Genomic DNA, 17947 nt, shown 5'->3' on the forward strand with positions numbered 1-17947 from the left:
GGTAATAGCAAAAGGAGAAAAGGTTGGTACATTGTATTTATGCAATTGTATTTCTAAATATGTTAATGCTTTAACCTCTACAGGAGAAGATACAACATTGTGGCATCATAGGCTTGGGCACATAAGTGATAAGGGGATGCAGATTCTTCACTCAAGAAATTTGTTGCTAGATTTGAAGCATGTTGATTTGGAATTATGTGAAAATTGTGTTTATGTAAAATAGAAGAGAGTCAAATTCCTCAGAGTTGGGAAAGAAAAGAAGAGTGAAAAAATAGAGCTTGTGCATACAAATGTATGGGGACTTGCTCAAGTATCATATCTCGGTGGCTCTCATTATTATGTTACTTTTATTTATGATGCAATTGGAAAAACCTAGATTTATTGTATTCAAAATAAATATGATGTATTTGATACTTTCAAGAAATGGAAAGCTTTGGTTGAGAATGACACATAAAAAAGGTTGAAGTGTCTTAGATGAGACAATGGAGGTGAATATTGCAGCAAAGAGTTTGATAAGTACTGTTTAGAGCATGGAATTCGTAGAGAGAAGACAATTCCAGGAACATCACAAGAAAATGGTGTGTCAGAAAGGATGAATGGGACAATCATGGAGCGTGAAAGGTGCATGAGATTGCATGTAGGATTACCTTTACAATTTTGGGAAAATGCTGTAGATACTGCTATTTATCTAATAAATAGAGGGCCTTCAAGTTCCTTGGATGGTGGTATTCTAGAGGAGGCATGGACATGTAAAAAGGTAAACTACTCATTTTCAAAGACTTTTGGTTGTGAAGCCTTTGTCCAAATTAATAAAGAAAATAGAAAAAAGCTTGGGGCAAAATCAAAGAAATGTACCTCTATTAGATATGGTGTTAATGATTTTGGTTATCACTTTTATGATTACGAAAAACACAAAATCATTAGGAGCATAGATGTCATATTCAATGAAAAGGTTTTGTATAAAGATCAGATGTAGGAAAAGGAATATGAAAAAGAAAACAGAAAATACACAATGCTTGATGAGATCACAAAAAAAGTAAAGGTGCCTAAAAAGCATAATGATCAACAACCAAAATGACAACAACAACCACAACAACAACAAACACCTCAAACACTTGAAAGTGGTGTTAGACTATCTACCAGGATAAGTAGACCCCCTGAACGATACTCTCCTTCATTATATTATGTATTGTTGACTGATTCTAGTAAACCATAATGTTATGAAGAAGTAGTGCTGGTAGAAACCAGGAAGAAGTGGGAGCTAGCCATGAAAGAAGAGATGGACTCCTTGGTACATAACTAGACTTGGGACTTAATTAGGTTTCTTGCAGGTAAAAAAACATTGCAGAAAAAATGGGTTTACAGGTTGAAGGAAGAAGATGGAGGTAGAAAAAGGTATAAAGCTAGACTTGTGGTGAAGGGTTTTGCATAGAAGAAAGGTATATACTTTGATGAAATATTTTCTCCTGTTGTTAAAGTGACTTCAATAAGAATTATTTTAAGTCTAGTAGCAACAAAACATTTTCATCTTGAGCAGTTAGATGTAAAGACTACCTTTCTCCATGGGGACTTGGATAAAGACATTTATATGCAGCATCTACAAGGATATGAGGTCAAAGGGAAGGAGAAACTAGTGTACAGGTTGAAGAAGAGCTTGTATGGCTTAAAACAGGCTCCAAGGTAGTGGTATTTAAAATTTGATAGGTTTATGTCTGAACAAGGCTATACTAAATGTCACTCTAATCATTGTGTTTTTCTCAAAAGGAAAAATGATGGCATCTATATTGTATTATTATTGTATGTAGATGACATGCTTGTTGCAGAGTCTAACATGCAGGAAATAAATGTGCTCAAAGGAAAATTGGAAAATTCGTTTGCAATGAAAGATTTGGGTGCTGCAAAACAAATCCTTGGTATGGGAATAACTAGAGACAGGAAAAATTGCAAATTAACATCGTCTCAAAGTGAGTACATATAAAAGGTGTTAGAAAGATTTAATATGCAGAATGCACAACCAGTTACTACACCTTTGGCTAGCCATTTCAAACTAAGTAAGGAGATGTGTCCCAAGACTTAGGAAGAGATGTATTATATGTCTAAAGTTCCATATGAATCAACGATTGGATGTTTAATGTATGTAATGGTCTACAGAAGGCTTGATATTGCACATGTAGTGGGAGTTGTAAGAAGGTACATGAACAATCCAAGAAAAAACATTGGATGGTAGTGAAGTGGATTCTCAGGTATTTGAGAGGTACCACATATCAAGCATTATGATTTGGTGGTTCAAACATTGCTCTACAAGGATATGTTGATGCAGATATGGCAGGTGATAGAGATAACAGGAGGAGCACCACAAGGTATGTGTTTGTTGTAGGTGAAACAACTATCAGTTGAGTTTCAAAATTGCAAAGTGTTGTTGCACTCTCAACAATGGAAGCAGAGTATGTTGCTGCTATAGAGGCTAGTAAAGAAATTATTTGGTTACAAAGATTTTTGGATGAATTGGGTAAGAAGCAGGGTTGGGAAGGTTATACAGCGACAACTAGAGTGCCATTCATCTTGAAAAGAACTATGCATTTCATTCCAAGACTAAACATATACAGCTCAAGTATCATTTCATACGGTTAGTGTTGAAAGATGAACAATTGAAGTTGGAAAAGATACACACTAGCCAAAATCTTGTAGATATGTTAAAAAAAGTTCTAACCAGGGGGAAACTGAGATTCTGCTTGGTTTCAATTGGTCTTTAAGTATGATGATGAAGATGAGAAACAACCAGGTCCAAAGTGGTGTCATTGTCCAACAAATGAAGCAACAATGGAGTTGTTATAATCAGTCTCCAATTGGGAGATTGTTGGGTGTGGAGCTTGATTATCTTCTTTATTCAGAGGTATCACCGCATTGGACCCTAGCTCGTAATGGGGCAGAAACGCCACCTGTTTGTTTACTGCCATGGGGGTTTAGGGGGGGCGATGATGATTTTTATGAGCCCCCCCCTGGTGGGGGTTTGGGGGCAGTGCCCTCGAGGCTAAAAATAGATGTAAAATTGCCTTGTAAAATATTGTAATTTCATAGTCAATCTAAGTCGTTCATTAGGTAGATGATTTTACGGTAGAAGTTATGTTTAATTTAGGGTTTTTTCCCCTAGAAGGCAACCCCTCACTATATATGAGGGAATTGTATTGCGAACATGGAGATGTGTATTTTGAGCGACAAATGAGAGAGGAGATTGTGTGAGAATGAAGAGGAAATTACAACAGATTTGCTGTAGGTTGTATCTCTTAATTTTGTTGGATAATATAAAGAAAGGACTGGTCGTTTCTTCGTGGATATAACCCAAATTGGGTGAACCATGTATATCTGTGTCTCTCTTGTTTTATGTGTTTTCTATATTTATATTTATGAAATATTTTATGTGTTCTATTGCTCTGTAATATATAAATTTCTAACATCTTCCTCATTTTTAGAATATATCAAGATATCATCAATGAATACAATAACAAAATTGTCTAGATAAGGACACAATGCACTATTCATCAAGCACATAAAAGTAGCTGGATAATTAGTCAAAGAAAATGGATCTACAACAAACTCATAATGCCCATACCTGGTCCAGAAGGTTTTCTTGTAAATTCTTTCTTCTTTAATGCGTACGTGATGATATTTGGATGTCAGATTGATCTTCGAGAACACTTTTACTCCCTTCAACTGATCGAACAAGTCATCAATCCTAGGCAACGAATACCTATTCTTGACGGTTACCTTGTTCAACTGCTTGTAATCGATGCACAATTTGAGAGTAACATCCTTCTTCTTCACAAACAACACTGGTGCACCCCAGGATGATACACTTAGCATAATGTATCCTCTGTTAATCATTTCCTTCAACTGCAACTTCAACTCTACTAACTATGGAGTGCTCATCCTGTATGGTATCTTCTGATTGCTGGTGCTGCCCTTGGTACCAACTCAATAGAAAATTCCACTTCTCTGTGAGGCGACAACTCTGAAATCTTGGCTAGAAACACATCCTGAAATTGCTACAAGATCAGGTACCTGCTCAATAAATCTGCATCCTCAACATCCTTACCTTTATCACTAGAAATATGCACTACAAATAACACACACTTTTTTACGACTACGCTTTCCTTGCATAACTGTCACCATTCTAACTGATGTTTCCTTCTTCTTACCCTGCAATATTCTCTGTTCTCCATTTTCATCTAAACACTCAATAGATTTTTCATAACAATCCACTTTGGTCCGATGAAGATACAACCAGTCCATACCCAAAAGCATACTATATGATCTCAATGACAATACATTCAAATGTGCTGAGGTAGGTATAACATTCAACTCGAATGCACAAGATCTTACCTAATGATACACTTTCTTCTTTGTAGTTTTTCCAACCCCACTAACCAATATTATGCATGCAATTCTTTATTCAAATCACACTTATCCACCAGGTGAGGACTAAAATAACTATAATTAGATTCAGGGTTAATCAAAATGGAAACAACTTGATCACAAATCTTATCGTCCATCTCGATAATAGTTGCCTGGTGATTTTCCTGCTTTTTATCCAGCACTTCATAAATCTGTGGAATGCTTTGCCCAACATCCCCAACTCTCTAAGCTGCATGTGCACTATAAATATGAGGCCTACCACCTTGATTCTATGGAAAATCCCTCTTAAGATGCTCCTTACCACATGTCCAACACTAAAACCGTCTTGTACCATCACATTTATTATGCTTCCCTCCATGCTGTGACCCATTAAACTTCTTGTAAGGTGCAACATTTTCTTTCTCACCTGCATCCTGAGGTCTTTTTCTTTTCGACTGCCATTTAACTTTAGATTTGTCTTTCCCTTTCCAACCTTGCTGAGATTCTGTCTTGTGCTTTGACTACTCATAAAAATGCTTCAATTTTCCAATAACCTCCTCAATTGACTGAGGCTCATCATACTCAATCTGATCTCTAAATGCTGATCAGAATCCACTGAAAAATCTCTAAACTCTGGCCTTCTCATCCTTAAGATATGGTACATACCTCAATACCTCCAGGAACTTAGTCATGTACTCCTCATCTATCATCGATCCCATCTTTAGCTCATATAATTCCTTGGCTTTGCTGTCATAATACCTCTCTGATAAGTACTTCTTCCTAAAAAGTCTATTGAATTCATGCAAACTCAACTCTTATATCTTGATGTCTCTAACTTGCTTCATATATTCTCACCAGATGCTTGCTTTTCCTTTGAGACTGAAGATAGCTATTATGGGCTTCATATTCTCTGTGTATTCATGCAACTCAAAGAATTTTTTCATCCCAAGTAGTCATGATTTTTCATCCTCCAACTTCTTCAAATATCCATCAAAGGTAGGTGGCTTTGTTTTCTCGAACTCATCTGGAAAATATCCCTTGTCACTCCTCATGTAAGGATGATAACGATGATGATCATAGTCTGATTAGAACCAGAACTAGAATAGAACTTGTGTCTAGCACCTCCCCTATCTGGAGCATCCAAGAACCTACCATCCTTGATCATGTCATCTCTATTTGACTTGTGCCCACCATGAGACTTACTGCCATATGCCCCATTTGTCCTGTTCTTCAGCCCATGGATAATCTGAAGTGGTCCCTATCTCTGCAATTCTAAAAAAAATTGAAGGATTACTACATTAACTTCTGCTTGTTTCTCTTGTGCCAGAATTATCTTGTCATTATCTGCCTTGTAAATCCTTATTTCTACCTTCAAGCTTCTCAATGTGTCTGCTAAGTCAGAAGAATTCCCAACACCACGCTGCTTGTCTATCCCATAGGGAGAATCTTGTGATCTATCTTCCTAGTCATCTTTGATCTCTTTCCTACAAGTGTACCATGTCAGCTAAAACTAAAACATAACATAATCAACATACCTCAGTATAGTTCAAGGGAGGATATCTCGTATGCAAGATCAACTAGATTAACACAACACATGTATAATCATAATCACATCAACATATAATAGTTTAACCACTATCTAGTTATCAATGCCTAATCATACCAACCGCATACAATGAACTCATGCATGAAAACTACAACCATATGAATGCATGCATAACAATATACAAGCACTGACATGCATAACCAATGCATAACGATCATACACTCATGACGAACACATCCAACAACACACCATCCAATTTCACATAGCGAAACCAATGCAACCATGACCACGACCATGGATAAACAACACGTACATATACCACAAGAATATAGAACACATTTATGCAACCAACATGAATGCATGACCAACACACCATTCATCCAATCCAAGGGGTGAACCATTCAAAGATCCCACTCTATAACAACCTCCTCCCACATTACCCAAGTTGACTGGCTTGTTGGGTAAACATCTGACGAGAGGATATTATGATGTGATTCAAATCCCCATGTACAATTAAGGAAGTGGAACTGACAAAACAAAACCATTTTGATCTTCCACACATGCTGCAAAAACTTCAGGAACCAACAAACCTTTCTAGGTGACCAACCCCGTAGACAACTTGACATTTCAGTGATATGGACCCTCATCCATTCCCATGAAAATCCATGCAAGCGATTGAGGCTTTCCAATCACTCCCACAGCAAGGCATGCTAGTGACTGTGGTCTTTTTCAATTAGTTTCGAACCAACGACCCCAAATCCTATGCCACATTTTCAGGGTCGGGACTCAGGCCACTACCCATAACTTCATGAAACTTTTAGGAATGATAACTGACATTGAAATGAAGGTACTAATGCAAATGCTTGAGTAAGGACTTGACCAGATTGCTACTAGACATGCCATACATTTTGTCAAACATGTCAGAAATATGCAATCTCCATGTCATAACAACAATACTGAGCATAAGGGGTCTCATACTTATTTGAGATTCGTAAAGAAGCATTGCTGCCATATCACAATAGTTTCATTATCATCTATTAGGTAATATATCCATTCTACACTCATTTTCTAATCAAAACATGCTGAGAACCATACATCAAGTCTGCCATAAAACATACTCATAACCAACATAGAACAAACAAAAATAACAAGGATATAACAACCATAAAATTCACATTTAAGCCAATACATCTACACATGAAATACCAAGGAGAAGGAGCTATTATTAATTAATGCAAAAGCCAACTAGGTTTGGGACTTCCATGAACCACCTGACCATAGATTGGTTGAACCAAAATTTTATTTCAGCTAATCACCCCTGTGCCATATTCCAAGCATGAATGTGGGACTCAAAACCAAACCAAACTAGGTTTCCTCAGGATTTACCGCAATCCCCACAGAATCACTAGGCCCACCGAATCACTAGGCCTTAAACAAACATGGATGCCACTGGATTTCTCCACCTACACCATGAGGAATTTTTTTATCTCCTAGTATCTAGGCTTTACTATATATCTTGCAATACAATGATCGAGGATTACTAGGCCTAATCAAGAATCCACGCTCCAGTCTTTACTGTATATCCTACCATTCACTAATTGAGGATTCCTAGGCCCGATCAAGGGAAAAAACCTCTAGGGCTTACCGTATATTTCACCATTCACCAGTTGAGGATTCCTAGGCCGCCGAGGCACACAAAATATGACTTTAACACAATCCCACCTTCTACAGTCCAGGGATTCCTAGACCTTGTGTTCTTTCTTTCAAATACCACCTCACTTAGTTTCGAAACCATTTAGAAATCCAGCTCAACTAAATACAAGAGAACCCATCAAACCATGGCTATCCGAAAATGGAAAGGCAAGGCTGAAGAACATTGTCACACCTGGTAAAACCCATGCCAATGACAACAAGAGAACCAAATACACACATGCATGCCAAATCTAGCAAGGAAATCACACATGCAAATTGATACCTGTAAATCATCCCACTATAGCTGCTAGATGATTCTCTTCCTTGCTTGATATTCACTTTCCTTTTCCTTCTTGGTCATTCCTTTGCTTTCCTTGATCCAATTCTAGAGTGATCCAAGAAAACTCTATCTGTCAAAGGGTGAGAGAGAGAGAGAATAGAGAGAGCTCCAAAACTGAACTGACAAAAGGTACCAACTGATCCTCAAAATCATTTTTGTTAATGAGGCCATTATTTTCTTCAATTTTCCATTATTTTCCTTCATTTTCCTCCTTACATGCAACCTCTGACCTTTTACCTTCCTTTTCCCCTAATTTCCATTATTTTCATAAATAAAATGACAATTAATGCCTCATGCCTTTCCAAAGCCTTTGAAAATTTCCTTAGCCTTAATAAATGAAATGAACACCCACACTAAGATGTTTTTCTCAAGATTTAGCTTGGAATACATGTCCCATGACCTTGGTTATTATTTTCCCTTTATTAACTTTTATTACAGGGATTTTTGACCATGGCTATTACAAACAAGGCCTTCTCCTAGAATTTCCCTTGTAGTTCTTGTGTTGCAACAAGGATTTGTGTCTCCATTTCTTCATTAAGTGTAGGCCCAAAAAATATTTACCATCCCCAATCACTTTTATTGGTTCTTGTGTATCAATAGGGTTTCTTTCTTCAATTACCCCTATTTGTTATTGTGGAGCTACAAGGGGTTCTCCTTGTGTGACAACTCCTTTTTTCCACCTTTGCTGCTTCTTGTGTAGCAGCAAGAGTTTCTTCTTGTATTTTATAAGTTGCAGCAACAAGTATATACTTGGTCCTTTTCTTCTTTGGAATGGATGCATATTCTAGCCTCTTTTTCATTCTTCTCAATATATTGGTTGTGGATTTTATCCTTGTTATCTCAACAACACTATCATGATTACTCTTGTATTTCTAAGGAGTTGTAGCATGATCCTTAGGGATTTCTTCCTCAATTGGAACACCAGGGTATTTTGTTGCTATAAGAGTTACAACAATGTCTTCTTCGACTATGGATCTAGGAGTTGCAATACTTGCAGTCTTGTTTTTAGGTTTACAATAACCTTCTTTTGTTTTGTACATAAAAAAAATGATAATAACTAAAAAAAAAAGGCCCTAAACAAATTTTATTATTTTTCATAAAAAAACAAAAAAAAATATTTTTTTTTAGGTCGGAAGTCGGATTTCCAAAAATATTTTAAATAAAACTATGAAAATGCCCGACCATCCGACCGCTTGACTGTCTGACCTCTCGACTAATAGGTAGGGGTGACTACCAAAATATTTGTAAACATTACACTTGATTGCTTGAACATCTGACTACCCGACTTAAAGACAAAACTCGACTATTGTGTAGTCAGGGTTGGGATCAAATAAATCAATAATAAATGAAAGCTGCCCTACCATTCGACCTCTCGACTGTACGACTATCTGATTAAAATATTTTTTTTTCTTGATTTGTATGCAGTTCACTTTTTGAAATAGATTTTGAAATTCCTTCATTTCACGTTTAATTGATTTGTTTGTTAAATCAACAATAAATTTCTCCAATCCTTTCTCAATTCATGAAAAGAAACAGTTGGATTTCTCTAAGAAAAATTAATGAACAAATTAATTCACGCCTTTCTCAGATTTCTAATCAAAATTCATAATTTCTTAGAATATTGCACCTACATGTAATTTTCTTAAGCCTCATTCAAAGAAAAAATTGAATTGAGAAAATATGACATCAGTTACAAAAATTCTATGTAAGCAGGATGATATTATGCGTAATTCTTAATTCAATTTCAAATTTTAAATAGGAGAAGTTGATATATGCTTTGTTTTTTGTTCACAGGTCATAGAATGGGGAAAAAAGGAAAATATCCAACATCGAAACAACAAATGGAGTAGATTAGGGAGAAATTTAAAGAAATGGAGAATCCACAACTGAAGGAGGTCAGCTTCAACCCATTCCTCATCTTAGACTCAACTTACTAGATAAAAAGAGTAGGTACAATGATATAGGAGTAATTTTTTATTTCTTTCAAGAAAGAGGATGGCTAAACAACACAAGATCTTCTCAAACAAATAACAATTAGTTTGAAGCAATAAGAGCAACAAAGTTACACAAAGTAGCAACTAGGGCCAAATTTTTTCCTTATTATGACATGGTTTCATGGATTTTTTCTCATGCTGATATTTCAACCCAAACAATATTAGACCATCACAAAATTGTCATAGCCTCATGGAAAATTAAAGTCCTATCGACCATCTATAAGCTTAGTACCCCATAAATCCATCTTAATGTTGATTTCCTTAAGAATTTTTGAAGCACTGTCTTCAAGAAATGTGGAGAGAATTATGATAGAGTGATTGAAGACTGGTTAAGGGAAGAAGATGAAGGTTTCGAGCTTAGAGAAAACAAAGAGTATCCCATAGCTATTTTCAAGAAACCCATCAGAGTCCTTATCAAAATGTTAACCAAATTATATGGGGAACAATATCTTGAACATTGTAAAATAAAATGGATTCCAATAATCCATAACATTTTAAATGAGAGGAAACATCTAAATTGGGCCAATATTTTGTCACAAAATATCACAAACTCTTTAAAGTTGTCATTAGAATCTCCCCTTGGATACAAACACATTTTCTATATGGTCATTGCTTTGTGGGGGAGTTATTTTCCTATATAAGAGTTTTTGGAAGTGAGATTGGTCCTCACCTTTTACCCCGTTATATCCCTGAAAGGATTGCTTTGAGAGAAGATGTAAATCAAGCTATTTTAAATGGGCAAGCTAAAACATTAAGTAAATTACAAAAGAAAATTTGGCCTAGTTTTCCAATTAAGTTTGGTGACATAAATATCAGGGACAAAGGACATGGATTCAAGGAAGATGAAGAGCTTCAAAAAGTTTGGTTATATTCTCTACCTCATTACGACAATGATCCTAATGGGATTATTAACAGTCATTATATAACATTCAGCTATATGAAAATATTCACTCATCAGGACCCTCCCTTTGATGAGATTTTCATAGATATTGATGAGTTCCAACAGGTTATTGAAAGAGGAAAACTCTTAGACATTGAAACAAGAGACCAATTACAAAAGTTTAGAGAAAATTTGTTTGAAAATTTCTTAAAAGAAAGGGTCTCCGTCTCAACATTTTTTTTTAAGAATTAAAAGCTTTTGAAGTCTTTCATTTTAATTTCAACCAAATCACTTTAGATCCTTCTTTTGTCTCTCAAAAGGAATAAAATTTTGAAATTGAAAAAGTAGAAGATGTTGTTGTCATAGGTAAGGAAGCAAAGGTCACAACAATGGAAATTTTGAAAGAGAAGCAGGAAAGTGCAGTAACAAAAAAAAAAACTAGAAAAGGAAAGAAAACCTGAAGAAGAAATTATTCTAATTATTTCCCCCGAGGAAACATAATAGAAGAAACCAAAAACTACAACAAGAGAAGAAATGAAAGTTGACCAGGAGAAAGAGAAGCAAATATTTGGTGAAACTGCCACCAAGAAGAATGAAGAGATAATGGAATCACATAAAAAGATAGATACTATTTCAACTACATCTCCTAAGACCTCAATCACACCCATTTCTACCAAGATTCCTTGGGAATCATTTATGTTTAAACCCATTTCTGAGTTAGAGGCAGTTCCAGATACAATTCCTTCTATGACAGATTATTATTTCAATTCTCAAACGAAATCAGTTGTAAGGAGAACAAAGAAAAGGAAACATGATTCTTTAGAGACCGTGTTCAAATTTAGTTGGCAGGCTCAAGAAGATGTGAAAGAAAAATCCCAAGTATCCTCTCAGGCCTTAGGATATTTTGTTAATTACAACGAATATCATTTGAATGAGCTTGCATCCTCATATGATAACAATCTACAAGAAATTAAAGGTTCAGAGAAAAAATTGGAGAAAAGTGAATTGCTTAAAGAAGAAAATTGGCAAAAGTATTCTGCAACTCTAATTCAAGGATTCACTATAGAAATGGAAAATCTACAGAAGCATTTTCAGAAAGAATTGAAAGAGGTAAATTCAAAACATGAACAACACATTCAGGAATTAAGAAAAATGCATGAAGAGAAAACTGACATTTTGAAGGAAGAAGCTGAAATTAATTATGAGATCATGATCACAACTTTAAAAGAGAAAATCAAATCTCTTTAGAGTCAACTTAATTAGAATCAAGAAGCCACACAGAGTCTGGGAGTTTTTAGAGAGCAAGCTTTACAAATTTATCTAATTTTAAGTAAAAATCAATCAAATTTCTATAAAAAGATGGATAAAATATCAATATTTTATCAAGAAATTACAGACTTAAATGAAAGGATTGATTTGTTAATAGAAGAAGACAAATCAATTAAAAACAATTTTTTGTCTATTCTTGAATAGGAAAAGGAATTTCATTCTTATGAGATTTCAAAAGTTTCAAAGACAGGTAAGAGATCGATGCTTGCATCCTTGAGCAACAGGATAATGTTAGCCGCAAGGGATAGCTCAATTGGTTGAGTTCCTGTTGTTAAGTACCTCGCTTATTGGGAGGTCACAGGGTCAAATCTCCTCGATGCCCTTGGGGTTAAGCCTTGCTAGTTTGGTTGATGAGTAGATCCCTTCGGGTTGATCTACCTGTATTTTTCTGTGGATGTTGTGACCACTCACTGTTCGTGAACCGCCCATAAAACAAAAAAAACAGGGATAATGTTTGAAAATCTGGGAGAAAGGGACAAACTTTATAGAAGAATTCGACCTGCCAAGTTCCAAGCCATTGAAGGAAACTGTTCCAGGAGACTTAAAGAAACCAACATAAGATCTTTCTATCAAGGACCAGGTAGAAATCAAAAGGATTAAAGTATAGAAACAACAAACTTTTCAAAAATTTCTACAATTGACTTTTGAACAAATCAAGATTATTACTAGATTTAAAATCAAGTATTGGAAAATAAAGAAAAAGGTCCAAGGATTGATTGCCAACTGTCAAATCAACATTAATCAATTTCTTTCCATTCATTTCTTTGTAGTTTCCGAAGTATATTCACAATGGGCAAAATATATCGAAGTTCATGCACCCCTCCCATTTATCAACATCAACTATGAAGATTCTGAAGACGAGGAAATGTTGCCTACTTCTCAAGCAGATATCAATTGAACAAGGATAGAATTTATATTTTTAGAATTAAGCATTTACTTTCAGAAAATATGTTGATTTTCTTGTTTCAAGACTTATCTTATTTTTTTTATATAGTATTTATAGAACCTTTTGTGTTGGTGCAAAGGGTCAAGAAATGGTGAAGACTACAAACTTGTATTTTTGAATCAGTTTTGAAGTATCAACTTTTTTGAAGACCATTTTCAGTTTTAATGTGTGATGAGCTATGAGATTTATGTTAGGACATCATTTTAATTACTTAATGGATGCCTCTAGTATTTATCTATAACTTGTACTATTTAATTCTGAATTAATATTTGATTATTCTGTTAAACATTTCTTATGACATGTTACAATCTACATCCTTTTATCACTAGGAGTTGAAAAATTGTTAAATTGTTCATTACTACTAGATCGTTGGAATATGATATTCAAAGATAGGATTTTATTGGTCTCATTTGTGAGATAGAAGTTATCATTAATTTCCTTTAGGTAATGCATGCATATATATATATATATATTTCAGAAAATACAAAAAAAGAATGTTTGAATAGGATGAAAACCTCAAAATATATTTTGGATTTTTTTTTTTGCATAAAAACTTCAAGGAAAAATTATCTGTCTGATTTTGGACTCAAATTCCTCTTAGGGTTTTAAATCACATGACATTTCACGTGGTATTATGTTCATTTAAATCCTTTAATCTCTAATGTTTAAACTGATCCTATCATACCAACGAATTGCGTTCATGTTTTTTAAATGATTAGAATATATCTTATATTTTCCTTAGATTAATCATAGTTTTTTTAGTTTAATTTTAGTTTTAGTTAACATAGGAAACCAAGCCTTTGTTCTAGAGATTATATGACCATCTAAATGAAAAGAGTCTAATTGGGACTCTAATCAAGAAAATACTCCCTAGTTGCAGGAGGAATATTTCTACATGTTAACAAGTCTCCAAAGCTGCAGTCATATAGTCTTAGGGTGGAGTTGTAGTAGATGCATATCCTCCACACAAAATTGTAGTAACTGCAATCTCTATGGTTACTCTTGCAAATTCAATCCACACCCAACCTTCTTTTTGCAATGCATGCTCAACCAAATTTTTTATGAGCCCATGATGTTAGAGAGAATCCTTAGGTTGTCCAAATTTTTGCACAAGAAAAATCATAGCCTACAACAAACTTGAAAGGAAAAATGACTTATTAACTAGCTTTCTATGCAATAAATGGTCCAATAACCTAGTGTGTTGTAAATACATGACCCTATGGTGGCCTTCACAAATTATATATCTCTACACCACTAGAGAAACATCTCTCCATGGAACCGAAAATGATCGTCTATAAAATGCAGTCCCCCAACTAGGGCTTCTCCTAGCTCAAGAAACTGCTCCATGAACTCAATTTTTGGCCTGCGGCGATAATACCATCATTCTCTCATCTAAGCAATTCCTATTACTTCAGACACAACATCCTATGTCACTTGCATATTTTTACTACTGCATACCTTTCCTTCCTAAAATTTGTGGAAAATTCAAGGGCAGCCTCATCATATTACCTTTGCAGTTTGTGTATATATTCTATCCAACCTCCCTATTGAAAGATGCCCCATATATGGAATGAGACAATTCTATGGTTGGAGATTTCCAATTATGGAATGGGTTGGTTTTTAGATAGGGTGATCATGTCATTGGGTGATTGTGGTAGTGAGTGATGCAAGTGAATTCAAATAGGAGATCAAGTCAAGTAATGCTAATAAATGTTATTCATCATTTCAAGAAATGTACATCTTTGACTTACTATTAGTGGCCATTATGCCTTGTACCTTCATCATGCTGGTATGTTATCCCCACATAGAAACTCATAGCCACATTGGCATTAGAGTTCTAGCATAATTCCTAAGTTGCAACAACGTCCCAAAGTTGTAGCAATAGGGTTCCAGTGTCGTAGCAATGGTGCTTTGAGAGTTGCAACAATGATGTCGTCTAGAGTTGCAGTTCGATATGGTAATGTTGTCATAGTAGGAATCATCATCACCCATTCTATCTATCTAAACTATAGTAGTGGAGTTGTAGCAATGACACTGCAAAGTTTCAACAATGGCGCTCTAGAGTTGTAGTAACGAGATTTTCATCATTGAGTTGTAGCAAAGGGAGTACAATAACAAAGTTGTAGCGATGGTGCTCCAGAGTTATAGAAATTGGATTTTTATGGTTGAGTTGAAACATCATAGTTACAACAATGGAAATGCATTGATAGAGTTGCGATAATGGGGGTTCAACAATAGAGTTGCAACATTAGGGTTGCACAATGGAGTTGCAACAATAGAGTTTTGGAAACAACAACATCCTCTCCTGCATATCTTGAAAATCACTTTATTAGTAGAAAAAATGGTAAAGAAACTATAAGTGTGTGAGCAGAAGGATCCTAACATAACCATCATGAAACCATGAATCCCCTTTGTTCATGAGTTTACTTTTTCTTTTATTCCTTTTTAAAAAAATTTGGTTTCTTTTTCAACATGGCATGTGCCATTGTAGGATATTTTCACATGACATGTGCCCAGGTTATGTCCCTAAGTGTTTTCATATATGGATTTTTTTTTTTGTGGGGTGAGTGGGGGTGGGGGGGAACAAGATGTGAGAATAATTTACTTTCCAGGGATCTCTCCCTTACGTATAATATCCAAGTCATTATTTGGTTATCCATATCTAATTTTGCTCAAGAAGGCTTCCTTTGATAAGGGCCTATGATATAATGAAATATCGTGTTTGTTTTCCATTACTAAAATTCTCTCTTCATCAATGGTATGAAGTTTGATGGATACATTATCATATATAATTTCTATATTGTATGGTTTGAGCCATTGAACACAAACTTTTCCTTGAAAATCCTTAAATTTGGATTCAAATAAAAAATTCCTGTGTCCACTTTAAATTTCTTCTTCTTGATGAACTTTTCATGCCACCATGTTATCTAGTGTTATATCATTGATATATGGTGTGAAGAAATTTAGTGAAGCTCATCTAGATCATTGTCCTAGAGGGCCCCTTACTTCTGAGTTTTGGATAGGTCCATTCCATGTTGTATTGATTTTATAAGTGTCTGAATCTCTATATCAATCAACAAAATAACTATCTTCCTATACACTAGTTCTTACAAGGGGAAACCAATACTAGTTCTCCATGTCGTTCGGTACACCTAGAGAGCCTCAGCGAGTCTATCAACCCAATCCTTGAGGTGTAGTTTGGTAATATTGGTGATAATAGGCTCAAGAATATTATTTATCCCTTCCACTTGTCCATTTGCCTACGGTTGGTATGGTGTTGTGATTTTGTGCTTGATCTTGTATGTCTCCATTAGATATTCAACATGCATTGAAGTGAATTTAGCTCCCCCAGTAATAACTATTTCCTAAGGTATCTTGAACCTAGTGAAGAACTCTTCCTATAGAAACTTTATGACTTCCTATTTAGTTGTAGTAGGGAATGCCTTGGCTTCCATCTATCTTGTGGCACAATTTGTGCATACTAGGGTGTAGGAGTTGTGATGGGAAGGAGGTGTTGGCATTATGGCTAAAGTGTTGTCCTTGATGGCAACCCATTCAGGTGATAGATCACAGTACTTCAAGTCTGCAGCAGAGATTGATGATCAGCTATCAAATATTGAAGAAAATAAGGGGTACGCAGGTACACCTTACATAAGGTGCGTACACGCAGGTCGGTGTTACATAAAGTGCGTACATACCCGCAGTTATCCCGTTCAGGAGGTGCGTACCCCCAGTGCACACATTTCAAGGCAGAGAAAAGCACACGTGGGGTTTCTTATGTTTAACCTTTGGTATTTAGCCGACGGTTTTGTGTTATTATGGTGTCGACCCGTGGTATTGATCCATGATTTAAGGAAGAGCTTTCCTATATAAAGCAAAGGAGATCATTTGGCTTGAGCATGTTTTGAGTTGAATATCTTATGAGGGCTAGATCTGAAATATTATGATCTCTTGGGAGTAATGTCTAGATCTAAATAAGGCGAATCTACTGATGGATTGAGATCTCTTCGGCGCATGTTCAGATCTGTAGATCTGACTGTCTGGGTTATTTCTGAAGTCTTGAAATCATCTATGCCCGAAGGTATGCAGGTACAGTGAAAGAAAAGTGCGTACATACGCAGGAACGAAGCGTTTCAGGTGCACCGGTACGCAGGCACAGAAGGGTTGCAGGTGCGGAGGTCCGTAGGCAGTTCAATGGATACAGTGCATATGTAAGCAGGCGAGCAGTTGAGCAGAGTGCGTACGTAAGCAGGCGAACAGTTGAGCAGGGTGCGTACGTAAGCAGGCGAGCAGTTGAGCAGGGTGCTTACTGTAAGCAGGCAGTACAAGGGTGAAGCTGCTTACTTCTCTTAAAATCTCTGTTTATCATTGCTGTGTTCTGGGTTTGGTTCTATTATTGTTGATCTGGTTACTACAGTTGACTGGGTGATTCTCTTATACTTGATGATCATTTGATGCTTATGGATCCAGTTTGAAAATTTATGAAAAGTGGTCCTTGTAAGAAAAGAAGTAGGGGGTTGTAGCTCCCTTCCAGGAGAGACTGGAAAACGAGAGAGAGTTGTAGCTCTCTGCAGGTTGCAGCCTGCGTACTGGTAAAGGACTGCACCAGTACAAAACCATTGTAAAAGGAGTTTCTAATTTGAAAGAAGATAGAGACATATTGCAGCAGGTGGTTTTCACCCACATTGGGTTTCCACCTTACATCTTGTGTTCTTTGGTGTGACTATCTGTTTTCTTTGTTCATGCTCATTATTTTATGGTACTGACATGCAAAACTAATTCAAAGAACAAATAAGGAAGATTTATTAAAAGAATTAGATAATACTGA

This window comes from Pinus tabuliformis, chromosome 2_2 (assembly GCF_031772625.1).
Source record: "Pinus tabuliformis cultivar Carrire ecotype Pingquan chromosome 2_2, CPIR1, whole genome shotgun sequence".
Classification (NCBI taxonomy): Eukaryota; Viridiplantae; Streptophyta; class Pinopsida; order Pinales; family Pinaceae; genus Pinus; species Pinus tabuliformis.